We start from the raw sequence: 14,809 nt of genomic DNA on the forward strand, positions 1-14,809 counted from the left end.
GAACTGAAATCGGAACGCTCACTTACATTTGCCCTATCTGAAAGTCTGATAAACGACGGAAAAATGACTAAGTCCAAAAAAAAAAAAATTTTCAACTTTTTTCAATTTTACCCCGTGGGATATTTAGTCTACCCACACACATTTGGAACTCTCCTGGGGTACCCTCACACATATTATTCCCTCATTTAGTGGATATTTTCACATAAAAGTGAAATTTTTAAAAATCCAAAATATTGGCTGAAAATGACTAAATATCAATGACTCATTGAGCGAATCTCTCTGGAACTGAAATCGGAATGCTCACTGACATTTGCCCTATCTGAAAGTCTGATAAACGCCGGAAAAATGACTAAGTCCAAGAAAAAAAATTTTTTTCAACTTTTTTCAATTTTACCCCCTTGGGATATTTAGTCTACCCACACACATTTGGAACTCTCCTGGGGTACCCTCACACATATTATTCCCTCATTTAGTGGATATTTTCACAAAAAAGTGAAATTTTCAAAAATCCAAAATATTGACTGAAAACAACTAAATATCAATGACTCATTGGGTGAATCGCTCTGGAACTGAAATCATAATGCTCACTGACATTTGCCCTATCTGAAAGTCTGATAAAAGCCGGAAAAATGACTAAGTCCAAAAAAAAAATTTTTTCAACTTTTTTCAATTTCACGCCCGTGGGATATATATTCTACCCACACACATTTGGAACTCTCCTGGGGTACCCTCACACATATTATTCCCTCATTTAGTGGATGTTTTCACAAAAAAGTGAAATTTTCAAAAATCCAAAATATTGGCTGAAAACGACTAAATATCAAGGACTCATTGGGCGAATTGCTCTGGAACTGAAATCGGAACGCTCACTGACATTTCCCCTATCTGAAAATCTGATAAACGCCGGAAAAATGACTAAGTCCAAAAAAAAATTTTTTTAAACTTTTTTCAATTTCACCCCCGTGGGATATATAGTCTACCCACACACATTTGGAACTCTCCTGGGGTACCCCCACGCATATTATTCCCTTATTTAGAGGATATTTTCACAAAAAAGTGAATTTTCAAAAATCCAAAATATTGGCTGAAAACGACTAAATATGAAGGACTCATTGGGCGAATCGCTCTGGAACTGAAATCGGAACGCTCACTTACATTTGCCCTATCTGAAAGTCTGATAAACGCCGGAAAAATGACTAAGTCCAAAAAAAATTTTTTTCCAACTTTTTTCAATTTTACCCACGTGGGATATATATTCTACCCACACACATTTGGAACTCTCCTGGGGTACCCTCACACATATTATTCCCTCATTTAGTGGATATTTTCACAAAAAAGTGAAATTTTCAAAAATCCAAAATATTTGCTGAAAACGACTAAATGTCAAGGACTCATTGGGCGAATCGCTCTGGAACTGAAATCGGAACGCTCACTTACATTTGCCCTATCTGAAAGTCTGATAAACGACGGAAAAATGACTAAGTCCAAAAAAATAAAATTTTCAACTTTTTTCAATTTTACCTCGTGGGATATTTAGTCTACCCACACACATTTGGAACTCTCCTGGGGTACCCTGACACATATTATTCCCTCATTTAGTGGATATTTTCACATAAAAGTGAAATTTTTAAAAATCCAAAATATTGGCTGAAAATGACTAAATATCAATGACTCATTGAGCGAATCGCTCTGGAACTGAAATCGGAATGCTCACTGACATTTGCCCTATCTGAAAGTCTGATAAACGCCGGAAAAATGACTAAGTCCAAAAAAAAAATTTTCAACTTTTTTCAATTTTACCCACGTGGGATATATATTCTACCCACACACATTTGGAACTCTCATGGGGTACCCTCACGCGTATTATTCCCTTATTTAGAGGATGTTTTCACAAAAAAGTGAAATTTTCAAAAATCCAAAATATTGGCTGAAAACGACTAAATATCAAGGACTCATTAGGCGAATCGCTCTGGAACTGAAATCGGAACTCTCACTGACATTTCCCCTATCTGAAAGTCTTATAAACGACGGAAAAATGACTAAGTCCAAAAAAAAAATAATTTTCAACTTTTTTCAATTTTACCCCCGTGGGATATTTAGTCTACCCACACACATTTGGAACTCTCCTGGGGTACCCTCACACATATTATTCCCTCATTTAGTGGATATTTTCACAAAAAAGTGAAATTTTCAAAAATCCAAAATATTGGCTGAAAACGACTAAATATCAATGACTCATTCAGCGAATCGCTCTGAAACTGAAATCAGAATGCTCACTGACATTTGCCCTATCTGAAAGTCTGATAAACGCCGGAAAAATGACTAAGTCCAAAAAAAAATTTTTTTCAACTTTTTTCAATTTTACCCACTTGGGATATATATTCTACCCACACACATTTGGAACTCTCCTGTGGTACCCTCACACATATTATTCCCTCATTTAGTGGATATTTTCACAAAAAAGTGAAATTTTCAAAAATCCAAAATATTTGCTGAAAACGACTAAATATCAAGGACTCATTGGGCGAATTGCTCTGGAACTGAAATCGGAACGCTCACTGACATTTCCCCTATCTGAAAGTCTGATAAATGCCGGAAAAATGACAAAGTCCAAAAATAAATTTTTTTCAACTTTTTTCAATTTTACCCCCGTGGGATATATATTCTACCCACACACATTTTGAGCTCTCCTTGGGTACCCTCACACATATTATACCCTCATTTAATGGATATTTTCACAAAAAAGTGAAATTTTCAAAAATCCGGAAAATTGGCTGAAAACGACTAAATATCAAGGACTCATTGGGCGAATCGCTCTGGAACTGAAATCGGAACTCTCACTGACATTTCCCCTATCTGAAAGTCTGATAAACGCCGGAAAAAAGATTAAGTCCAAAAAAAAAAATTTTCAACTTTTTTCAATTTTACCCCCTTGGGATATATATTCTACCCACACACATTTGGAACTCTCCTGGGGTACCCTCACACATATTATACCCTCATTTAGTGGATATTTTCACAAAAAAGTGAAATTTTTAAAAATCCAAAATATTGGCTGAAAACGACTAAATATCAATGACTCATTGAGCGAATCGCTCTGGAACTGAAATCGGAATGCTCACTGACATTTGCCCTATCTGAAAGTCTGATAAACGCCGGAAAAATGACTAAGTCAAAAAAAAAATGTTCAACTTTTTTCAATTTTACCCACGTGGGATATATATTCTACCCACACACATTTGGAACTCTCATGGGGTACCCTCACGCATATTATTCCCTTATTTAGAGGATGTTTTCACAAAAAAGTGAAATTTTCAAAAATCCAAAATATTGGCTGAAAACGACTAAATATCAAGGACTCATTGGGCGAATCGCTCTGGAACTGAAATCGGAATGCTTACTGACATTTGCCCTATCTGAAAGTCTGATAAACGCCTGAAAAATGACTAAGTCCAAAAAAAAAATTTTTCCAACTTTTTTCAATTTTACCCACGTGGGATATATATTCTACCCACACACATTTGGAACTCTCCTGGGGTACCCTCACACATATTATACCCTCATTTAGTGGATATTTTCACAAAAAAGTGAAATTTTCAAAAATCCAGAAAATTGGCTGAAAACGACTAAATATCAAGGACTCATTGGGCGAATCGCTCTGGAACTGAAATCGGAACTCTCACTGACATTTCCCCTATCTGAAAGTCTGATAAATGCCGGAAAAATGACTAAGTCCAAAAAAAATTTTTTTTTAACTTTTTTCAATTTCACCCCCGTGGGATATATATTCTACCCACACACATTTGGAACTCTCCTGGGGTACCCTCACACATATTATTCCCTCATTTAGTGGATGTTTTCACAAAAAAGTGAAATTTTCAAAAATCCAAAATATTGGCTGAAAACGACTAAATATCAAGGACTCATTGGGCGAATCTCTCTGGAACTGAAATCGGAATGCTCACTGACATTTGCCCTATCTGAAAGTCTGATAAACGCCGGAAAAATGACTAAGTCCAAAAAAAAAAAAATTTTCAACTTTTTTCAATTTTACCCCCGTGGGATATTTAGTCTACCCACACACATTTGGAACTCTCCTGGGGTACCCTCACACATATTATTCCCTCATTTAGTGGATATTTTCACAAAAAAGTGAAATTTTCAAAAATCCAAAATATTGGCTGAAAACGACTAAATATCAGTGACTCATTGGGCGAATCGCTCTGGAACTGAAATCGGAATGCTCACTGACATTTGCCCTATCTGAAAGTCTGATAAACGCCTGAAAAATGACTAAGTCCAAAAAAAAATTTTTTCCAACTTTTTTCAATTTTACCCACGTGGGATATATATTCTACCCACACACATTTGGAACTCTCCTGGGGTACCCTCACACATATTATACCCTCATTTAGTGGATATTTTCACAAAAAAGTGAAATTTTCAAAAATCCAGAAAATTGGCTGAAAACGACTAAATATCAAGGACTCATTGGGCGAATCGCTCTGGAACTGAAATCGGAACTCTCACTGACATTTCCCCTATCTGAAAGTCTGATAAATGCCGGAAAAATGACTAAGTCCAAAAAAAATTTTTTTTTAACTTTTTTCAATTTCACCCCCGTGGGATATATATTCTACCCACACACATTTGGAACTCTCCTGGGGTACCCTCACACATATTATTCCCTCATTTAGTGGATGTTTTCACAAAAAAGTGAAATTTTCAAAAATCCAAAATATTGGCTGAAAACGACTAAATATCAAGGACTCATTGGGCGAATCTCTCTGGAACTGAAATCGGAATGCTCACTGACATTTGCCCTATCTGAAAGTCTGATAAACGCCGGAAAAATGACTAAGTCCAAAAAAAAAAAAATTTTCAACTTTTTTCAATTTTACCCCCGTGGGATATTTAGTCTACCCACACACATTTGGAACTCTCCTGGGGTACCCTCACACATATTATTCCCTCATTTAGTGGATATTTTCACAAAAAAGTGAAATTTTCAAAAATCCAAAATATTGGCTGAAAACGACTAAATATCAGTGACTCATTGGGCGAATCGCTCTGGAACTGAAATCGGAATGCTCACTGACATTTGCCCTATCTGAAAGTCTGATAAACGCCTGAAAAATGACTAAGTCCAAAAAAAAATTTTTTCCAACTTTTTTCAATTTTACCCACGTGGGATATATATTCTACCCACACACATTTGGAACTCTCCTGGGGTACGCTCACACATATTATACCCTCATTTAGTGGATATTTTCACAAAAAAGTGAAATTTTCAAAAATCCAGAAAATTGGCTGAAAACGGCTAAATATCAAGGACTCATTAGGCGAATCGCTCTGGAACTGAAATCGGAACTCTCACTGACATTTCCCCTATCTGAAAGTCTGATAAACGACGGAAAAATGACTAAGTCCAAAAAAAAATTTTTTCCAACTTTTTTCAATTTTACCCACGTGGGATATATATTCTACCCACACACATTTGGAACTCTCCTGGGGTACCCTCACACATATTATTCCCTCATTTAGTGGATATTTTCACAAAAAAGTGAAATTTTCAAAAATCCAAAATATTTGCTGAAAACGACTAAATATCAAGGACTCATTGGGCGAATTGCTCTGGAACTGAAATCGGAACGCTCACTGACATTTCCCCTATCTGAAAATCTGATAAACGCCGGAAAAATGACTAAGTCCAAAAAAAAATTTTTTTAAACTTTTTTCAATTTCACCCCCGTGGGATATATAGTCTACCCACACACATTTGGAACTCTCCTGGGGTACCCCCACTCATATTATTCCCTTATTTAGAGGATATTTTCACAAAAAAGTGAATTTTCAAAAATCCAAAATATTGGCTGAAAATGACTAAATATGAAGGACTCATTGGGCGAATCGCTCTGGAACTGAAATCGGAACGCTCACTTACATTTGCCCTATCTGAAAGTCTGATAAACGACGGAAAAATGACTAAGTCCAAAAAAAAAATAATTTTCAACTTTTTTCAATTTTACCCCGTGGGATATTTAGTCTACCCACACACATTTGGAACTCTCCTGGGGTACCCTCACACATATTATTCCCTCATTTAGTGGATATTTTCACAAAAAAGTGAAATTTTCAAAAATCCAAAATATTTGCTGAAAACGACTAAATATCAAGGACTCATTGGGCGAATTGCTCTGGAACTGAAATCGGAACGCTCACTGACATTTCCCCTATCTGAAAATCTGATAAACGCCGGAAAAATGACTAAGTCCAAAAAAAAATTTTTTTAAACTTTTTTCAATTTCACCCCCGTGGGATATATAGTCTACCCACACACATTTGGAACTCTCCTGGGGTACCCCCACGCATATTATTCCCTTATTTAGAGGATATTTTCACAAAAAAGTGAATTTTCAAAAATCCAAAATATTGGCTGAAAATGACTAAATATGAAGGACTCATTGGGCGAATCGCTCTGGAACTGAAATCGGAACGCTCACTTACATTTGCCCTATCTGAAAGTCTGATAAACGACGGAAAAATGACTAAGTCCAAAAAAAAAATAATTTTCAACTTTTTTCAATTTTACCCCGTGGGATATTTAGTCTACCCACACACATTTGGAACTCTCCTGGGGTACCCTCACACATATTATTCCCTCATTTAGTGGATATTTTCACATAAAAGTGAAATTTTTAAAAATCCAAAATATTGGCTGAAAATGACTAAATATCAATGACTCATTGAGCGAATCGCTCTGGAACTGAAATCGGAATGCTCACTGACATTTGCCCTATCTGAAAGTCTGATAAACGCCGGAAAAATGACTAAGTCCAAAAAAAAAATTTTCAACTTTTTTCAATTTTACCCACGTGGGATATATATTCTGCCCACACACATTTGGAACTCTCATGGGGTATCCTCACGCGTATTATTCCCTTATTTAGAGGATGTTTTCACAAAAAAGTGAAATTTTCAAAAATCCAAAATATTGGCTGAAAACGACTAAATATCAAGGACTCATTGGGCGAATCGCTCTGGAACTGAAATCGGAATGCTCACTGACATTTGCCCTATCTGAAAGTCTGATAAACGCCTGAAAAATGACTAAGTCCAAAAAAAAATTTTTTCCAACTTTTTTCAATTTTACCCACGTGGGATATATATTCTACCCACACACATTTGGAACTCTCCTGGGGTACCCTCACACATATTATACCCTCATTTAGTGGATATTTTCACAAAAAAGTGAAATTTTCAAAAATCCAGAAAATTGGCTGAAAACGGCTAAATATCAAGGACTCATTAGGCGAATCGCTCTGGAACTGAAATCGGAACTCTCACTGACATTTCCCCTATCTGAAAGTCTGATAAACGACGGAAAAATGACTAAGTCCAAAAAAAAAAAAATTTTCAACTTTTTTCAATTTTACCCCCGTGGGATATTTAGTCTACCCACACACATGTGGAACTCTCCTGGGGTACCCTTACGCATATTATTCCCTTATTTAGAGGATGTTTTCACAAAAAAGTGAAATTTTCAAAAATCAAAAATATTGGCTGAAAACGACTAAATATCAAGGACTCATTGGGCGAATTGCTCTGGAACTGAAATCGGAACGCTCACTGACATTTCCCCTATCTGAAAGTCTGATAAACGCCGGAAAAATGACAAAGTCCAAAAATAAATTTTTTTCAACTTTTTTCAATTTTACCCCCGTGGGATATATATTCTACCCACACACATTTGGAGCTCTCCTGGGGTACCCTCACACATATTATACCCTCATTTAATGGATATTTTCACAAAAAAGTGAAATTTTCATAAATCCGGAAAATTGGCTGAAAACGACTAAATATCAAGGACTCATTGGGCGAATAGCTCTGGAACTGAAATCGGAACTCTCACTGACATTTCCTCTATCTGAAAGTCTGATAAACGCCGGAAAAAAGATTAAGTCCAAAAAAAAAAATTTTCAACTTTTTTCAATTTTACCCCCTTGGGATATATATTCTACCCACACACATTTGGAACTCTCCTGGGGTACCCTCACACATATTATTCCCTCATTTAGTGGATGTTTTCACAAAAAAGTGAAATTTTCAAAAATCCAAAATATTGGCTGAAAACGACTAAATATCAAGGACTCATTGGGCGAATCACTCTGGAACTGAAATCGGAACGCTCACTTACATTTCCCCTATCTGAAAGTCTGATAAACGCCGGAAAAATGACTAAGTCCAAAAAAAAATTTTTTTAAACTTTTTTCAATTTCAACCCCGTGGGATATATAGTCTACCCACACACATTTGGAACTCTCCTGGGGTACCCTCACACATATTATACCCTCATTTAGTGGATATTTTCACAAAAAAGTGAAATTTTTAAAAATCCAAAATATTGGCTGAAAACGACTAAATATCAATGACTCATTGAGCGAATCGCTCTGGAACTGAAATCGGAATGCTCACTGACATTTGCCCTATCTGAAAGTCTGATAAACGCCGGAAAAATGACTAAGTCAAAAAAAAAATGTTCAACTTTTTTCAATTTTACCCACGTGGGATATATATTCTACCCACACACATTTGGAACTCTCATGGGGTACCCTCACGCATATTATTCCCTTATTTAGAGGATGTTTTCACAAAAAAGTGAAATTTTCAAAAATCCAAAATATTGGCTGAAAACGACTAAATATCAAGGACTCATTGGGCGAATCGCTCTGGAACTGAAATCGGAATGCTCACTGACATTTGCCCTATCTGAAAGTCTGATAAACGCCTGAAAAATGACTAAGTCCAAAAAAAAAATTTTTCCAACTTTTTTCAATTTTACCCACGTGGGATATATATTCTACCCACACACATTTGGAACTCTCCTGGGGTACCCTCACACATATTATACCCTCATTTAGTGGATATTTTCACAAAAAAGTGAAATTTTCAAAAATCCAGAAAATTGGCTGAAAACGGCTAAATATCAAGGACTCATTGGGCGAATCGCTGTGGAACTGAAATCGGAACTCTCACTGACATTTCCCCTATCTGAAAGTCTGATAAATGCCGGAAAAATGACTAAGTCCAAAAAAAAATTTTTTTTAACTTTTTTCAATTTCACCCCCGTGGGATATATAGTCTACCCACACACATTTGGAACTCTCCTGGGGTACCCTCACACATATTATTCCCTCATTTAGTGGATGTTTTCACAAAAAAGTGAAATTTTCAAAAATCCAAAATATTGGCTGAAAACGACTAAATATCAAGGACTCATTGGGCGAATCGCTCTGGAACTGAAATCGGAATGCTCACTTACATTTGCCCTATCTGAAGTCTGATAAACGCCGGAAAAATGACTAAGTCCAAAAAAAAATTTTTTCCAACTTTTTTCAATTTTACCCACGTGGGATATATATTCTACCCACACACATTTGGAACTCTCCTGGGGTACCCTCATACATATTATTCCCTCATTTAGTGGATATTTTCACAAAAAAGTGAAATTTTCAAAAATCCAAAATATTTGCTGAAAACGACTAAATATCAAGGACTCATTGGGCGAATTGCTCTGGAACTGAAATCGGAACGCTCACTGACATTTCCCCTATCTGAAAATCTGATAAACGCCGGAAAAATGACTAAGTCCAAAAAAAAATTTTTTTAAACTTTTTTCAATTTCACCCCCGTGGGATATATAGTCTACCCACACACATTTGGAACTCTCCTGGGGTACCCCCACGCATATTATTCCCTTATTTAGAGGATATTTTCACAAAAAAGTGAATTTTCAAAAATCCAAAATATTGGCTGAAAACGACTAAATATGAAGGACTCATTGGGCGAATCGCTCTGGAACTGAAATCGGAACGCTCACTCCTGGCCTTGCTGGACTTCATTCTATTTACTACTCTTGAGCTAGCTTGGTACTCTGTTGCCATTCTCTGTTAGTTTTGCTAGGTCTTCTGACATCTATGCTTTTTGTTGTGTGTTTGTCTTTGACTGCTACTATTTCTGCTAGGAGGTGTCCAACTTATCCCAGTCCCTAGTTCTTGTAGGGATCCCTCCCTCACATCTATAGGTCTTCGTACAGACTAGCCGAGGACTTTAGCGGGTCTGATCGCAGGATCAGGTTCCCCGTTACATCGTAGGGATCTAGTTTAGTTCTATTGTAGGGACAGATCTCCTGTCTTTCCTTAGTCCCTGTAGCAGATCATAACAGTACCCTCACACATATTATTCCCTCATTTAGTGGATATTTTCACAAAAAAGTGAAATTTTCAAAAATCCTAAATATTGGCTGAAAACGACTAAATATCAAGGACTCATTGGGCGAATCGCTCTGGAACTGAAATCGGAATGCTCACTGACATTTCCCTTATCTGAAAGTCTGATAAACGCCGGAAAAACGACTAAGTCCAAAAAAAATATTTTCCAACTTTTTTCAATGTTACCCACGTGGGATATATATTCTACCCACACACATTTGGAACTCTCCTGGGGTATCCTCACACATATTATTCCCTCATTTAGTGGATATTTTCACAAAAAAGTGAAATTTTCAAAAATCCAGAAAATTGGCTAAAAACGACTAAATATCAAGGACTCATTGGGTGAATCGCTCTGGAGCAGAAATCGGAGCACTCACTGACATTTCCCTTATCTGAAAGTCTGATAAACGCTGGAAAAATAACGAAGTCCAAAAAAATTTTTTTTTAAACTTTTTTCAATTTTACCCACGTGGGATATATATTCTACCCACACACATTTGGAACTCTCCTGGGGTACACTCACACATATTATTCCCTCATTTAGTGGATATTTTCACAAAGAAGTGACATTTTCAAAAATCCAGAAAATTGGCTGAAAACGACTAAATATCAAGGACGGATTGGGCGAAGCGCTCTGTAACTGAAATCGGAACGCTCACTTACATTTCCCTTATCTGAAAGTCTGATAAACGCCGGAAAAACGACTAAGTCCAAAAAAAAAATTTTTCCAACTTTTTTCAATGTTACCCACGTGGGATATATTTTCTACCCACACACATTTGGAACTCTCCTGGGGTACCTTCACACATATTATTCCCTCATTTAGTAGATTTTTTCACAAAAAAGTAAAATTTTCAATAATCCAAAATATTGGCTGAAAACGACTAAATATCAAGGACTCATTGGGCGAATCGCTCTGGAACTGAAATCGGAATCCTCACTGACATTTCCCTTATCTGACAGTCTGATAAACGCCGGAAAAACGACTAAGTCCAAAAAAAAATTTTTTCCAACTTTTTTCAATGTTACCCACGTGGGATATATATTCTACCCACACACATTTGGAACTCTCCTGGTGTACCCTCACACATATTATTCCCTCATTTAGTGGATATTTTCACAAAAAAGTGAAATTTTCAAAAATCCAGAAAATTGGCTGAAAACGACTAAATATCAAGTACTCATTGGGCGAATCGCTCTGGAACTGAAATCACAATGCTCACTGACATTTGCCCTATCTGAAAGTCTGATAAACGCTGGAAAAATTACTAAGTCCTTAAAAAAATGTTTTCAACTTTTTTCAATTTTACCCCCGTGGGATATATATTCTACCCACACACATTTGGAACTCTCCTGGGGTACCCTCACACATATTATGCCAACATTTAGTGGATATTTTCACAAAAAAGTGAAATTTTCAAAAATCCAAAATATTGGCTGAAAACGACTAGATATCAAGGACTCATTGGGTGAATTGCTCTGGAACTGAAATAGGAGTGCTCACTGACATTTCCCTTATCTGAAATGCTGATAAAAGCCGGAAAAATGACTAAGTCAAAAAAAAATTTTTTTTCAAATTTTTTCAATTTTACCCACGTGGGATATATATTCTACCCACACACATTTGGAACTCTCCTGGGGTACCCTCACACATATTATTCCCTCATTTAGTGGATATTTTCACAAAAAAGTAAAATTTTCAAAAATCCAGAAAATTGGCTGAAAACGACTAAATATCAAGGACTCATTGGGCAAATCGCTCTGGAACTGAAATCGGAACGCTCACTGACATTTCCCCTATCTGAAAGTCTGATAAACGCCGGAAAAATGACTAAGTCAAAAAAAAATATTTTTTCCAACTTTTTTCAATTTTACCCACGTGGGATATATATTCTTCCCACACACATTTGGAACTCTCCTGGGGTACCCTCACACATATTATTCCCTCATTTAGTGGATATTTTCACAAAAAAGTGAAATTTTCAATAATCCAAAATATTTGCTGAAAACGACTAGATATCAAGGACTCATTGGGCAAATCGCTCTGGAACTGAAATCGGAATGCTCACTGACATTTGCCCTATCTGAAAGTCTGATAAACGCTGGAAAAATGACTAAGTCCATAAAAAAAAAAATTTCAACTTTTTTCAATTTTACCCCCGTGGGATATATATTCTACCCACACACATTTGGAACTATCCTGGGGTACCCTCACACATATTATTCCCTCATTTAGTGGATATTTTCACAAAAAAGTGAAATTTTCAATAATGCAAAATATTTGCTGAAAATGACTAAATATCAAGGACTCATTAGGCGAATCGCTCTGGAGCTGAAATCGGAACGCTCACTGACATTTCCCCTATCTGAAAGTCTGATAAACGCCGGAAAAATGACTAATTCTAAAAAAAAATTTTTTTCAACTTTTTTCAATTTTACCCACGTGGGATATATATTCTACCCACACACATTTGGAACTCTCCTGGGGTACCCTCACACATATTATTCCCTCATTTAGTGGATATTTTCACAAAAAAGTGAAATTTTCAATAATCCAAAATATTTGCTGAAAATGACTAAATATCAAGGACTCATTGGGCGAATCGCTCTGGAACTGAAATCGGAATGCTCACTGACATTTTCCCTATCTGAAAGTCTGATAAACGCCGGAAAAATGACTAAGTCCAAAAAAAAAATTTTTTCAACTTTTTTCAATTTTACCCCCGTGGGATATATATTCTACCCACACACATTTGGAACTCTCCTAGGGTACCCTCACACATATTATTCCCTCATTTAGTGGATATTTTCACAAAAAAGTGAAATTTTCAAAAATCCAGAAAATTGGCTGAAAACAACTAAATATCAAGGACTCATTGGGCGAATCGCTCTGGAACTGAAATTGGAATGCTCACTGACATTTCCCCTATCTGAAAGTCTGATAAACGCCGGAAAAATGACTAATTCTAAAAAAAAATTTTTTTCAACTTTTTTCAATTTTACCCACGTGGGATATATATTCTACCCACACACATTTGGAACTCTCCTGGGGTACCCTCACACATATTATTCCCTCACTTAGTGGATATTTTCACAAAAAAGTGAAATTTTCAATAATCCAAAATATTTGCTGAAAATGACTAAATATCAAGGACTCATTGGGCAAATCGCTCTGGAACTGAAATCGGAACGCTCACTGACATTTGCCCTATCTGAAAGTCTGATAAACGCCGGAAAAATGACTAAGTCAAAAAAAAAAATTTTTTAACTTTTTTCAATTTTACCCACGTGGGATATATATTCTACCCACACACATTTGGAACTCTCCTGGGGTACCCTCACACATATTATTCCCTCATTTAGTAGATATTTTCACAAAAAAGTGAAATTTTCAAAAATCCAGAAAATTGGCTAAAAACGACTAAATATCAAGGACTCATTGGGTGAATCGCTCTGGAGCTGAAATCGGAGCGCTCACTGACAATTCCCTTGTCTGAAAGTCTGATAAAAGCCGGAAAAATGACTAAGTCGAAAAAAAAATTTTTTTAAACTTTTTTCAATTTTACCCACGTGGGATATACATTCTACCCACACACATTTTTAACTCTCCTGGGGTACCCTCACACATCTTTTTTCTCATTTGCACAAGGAAAGACTAGAAGCAATGGGATGAAACTAAATGGGAGGAGACACAGATTAGATATTAGAAAAAACTTTTTGACAGTTAGGGTGATTAATGAGTGGAATAGGCTGCCACGAGAGGTGGTGAGTTCCCCTTCAATGGACGTCTTCAAACAGAGGATGGACAGACATCTGTCTGAGATGATCTAGTGAATCCTGCTTTGAGCAGGGGGTTGGACCAGATGACCCAGGAGGTCCCTTCCAACTCTACCATTCTATGATTCTATGATTCTATGATATTATTCCCTCATTTAGTGGATATTTTCACCAAAAAGTGAAATTTTCAAAAATCCAGAAAATTGGCTGAAAACGACTAAATATCAAGGACTCATTGGGCGAATCGCTCTGGGACTGAAATCGGAACGCTCACTGACATTTCCCTTATCTGAAAGTCTGATAAATGCCGGAAAAATGACTAAGTACAAAAAAAAATTTTTTCAACTTTTTCAATTTTACCCCCGTGGGATATATAGTCTACCCACACACATTTGAAACTCTCCTGGGGTACCCTCACACATATTATTCCCTCATTTAGTGGATATTTTCACAAAAAAGTAAAATTTTCAAAATTCAAAATATTGGCTGAAAACGACTAAATATCAAGGACTCATTGGGCGAATCGCTCTGGAACTGAAATCGGAACGCTCACTGACATTTCCCTTATCTGAAGTCTGATAAATGCCGGAAAAATGACTAAGTACAAAAAAAAAATTTTTTTCAACTTTTTCAATTTTACCCCCGTGGGATATATATTCTACCCACACACATTTTTAACTCTCCTGGGGTACCCTCACACATATTATTCCCTCATTTAGTGGATATTTTCACAAAAAAGTGAAATTTTCAAAAATCCA

Source organism: Phyllobates terribilis, unplaced genomic scaffold, assembly GCF_046119375.1.
Source record: "Phyllobates terribilis strain yellow unplaced genomic scaffold, ASM4611937v1 Scaffold_3__8_contigs__length_932513732, whole genome shotgun sequence".
Classification (NCBI taxonomy): domain Eukaryota; kingdom Metazoa; phylum Chordata; class Amphibia; order Anura; family Dendrobatidae; genus Phyllobates; species Phyllobates terribilis.